This window comes from Equus quagga, chromosome 5 (genome assembly GCF_021613505.1).
Source record: "Equus quagga isolate Etosha38 chromosome 5, UCLA_HA_Equagga_1.0, whole genome shotgun sequence".
In the NCBI taxonomy this organism is placed as follows: domain Eukaryota; kingdom Metazoa; phylum Chordata; class Mammalia; order Perissodactyla; family Equidae; genus Equus; species Equus quagga.
Genome location: NC_060271.1, coordinates 29,063,858 through 29,065,281, shown reverse-complemented (window position 1 = coordinate 29,065,281; position 1,424 = coordinate 29,063,858).

The window sequence follows — 1,424 nt, the reverse complement described above, 5'->3', positions numbered from 1 at the left end:
CGCGGCGTGCCGGGAGCGGGAACTATGCGGAAACGGGGTGGCGGCGGGCGCGGACTGGGGGGCGGGACCGAGGGCCGGGGGCGGGGCAGGCACGGGGGTAGGGGAGGGCTATGAAGGAGCGCCGGCCGACTAGACCTGGCGGCGGAGCGGACTGGCCCTGCGGTTGGGCTGGGATTTCGGACTCAAACGTGAAAAGGGCCGGAGGTGGGGACAAGGGGGGGAGGGGCGGAGGCAGGAGCCCCGCCCCCTTTCCGGGCAGGGTTCTTGGAACTAGCCAGGAAATCCTGGGACTCAATCTGGGGGCTAGATCAGGAGGCGACGGTTTTTATAGAGACGACTGACTGATAGGGGCCCCGGTGTGTCATCGCACTCATTTCCCCCACATTCCAGGAACTGCTCAGTCTTGCCCCCCGAGTGTTTGGGGACTCATCGGCTCCCCTCCTCCACACGCAGGAGGGCAGGCCCTACCCTGAGAACCTGGCAAGGCCCTGCTGTCCCTCCAGAGACCTCTCTTATCTTCAGTTTCAGCAAGGTTGGGGGAGGGGGATGTCTCGGGGCCACAGGCCACATCTAGCAAGATCTCCAGGCCCCAAAGCCTTCTCTTCCTCCTGCCCTCTTCGTGGCTCCAGCAAACCTTACTCTCATTAGCGGAGGAATTAGAAGGGTCCCTATGGATAGGGAGGAGGGAGCAACGTTAACTGGCTCCTTTCCGTTGCAGCCTTTGCAAAAGAGCACGTGGGGTGGAAGGCTTTGAGGGCTCAAGACCCTGAAACTGTTAACCTCTCCTTCCCAGTCTAGTAGCCAGGAGCTCAGACTGTGCAGTGATAAGACAGTCTCAGAGGCCATGCTTTCTGCCCTGCTCTGTTCTGCTGTCGGGCCTCGGAGACACACCAGGAAACCTTCCCTCCTGTTCCCACCACTAAAATTTTTTATGTAAAAGTAATTCATGCATCTTACTAAAAAAAATTAAACCTTATGAAGATATAGATTTAAAAAACGAAAAACTCTTGGGGCCGGCCTCATGGCCTAGGGGTTAAGTTCGGGTGCTCCGCTTCAGCAGCCAGGGGATGCTTATCAGGGGATGCTGTGGAGGCATCCCGTAAATCAGAGGAAGATGGGCACGCATGTTAGCTCAGCCACAGTCTTCCTCAAGCAAAAAGAGGAAGATTGGCAACAGATGTTAGCTCAGGGCCAATCTTCCTCACACATAAAAAAGAAAAACCCTCATCTTCACTGCTGAGATAGCTACAGGGGAGAATATCCTTCCAGCACTTTTTCTATTTGTTTATATACTTAACATATACAAAAATATATATAAAGGAGTCACACTACACAGATCGTTTTGCAACTTGCTATACTGTGGACATTTCTTCTTGTCATTACTAATACTTCATTTTTAACGAGTTCATAATATTCCAGAATGA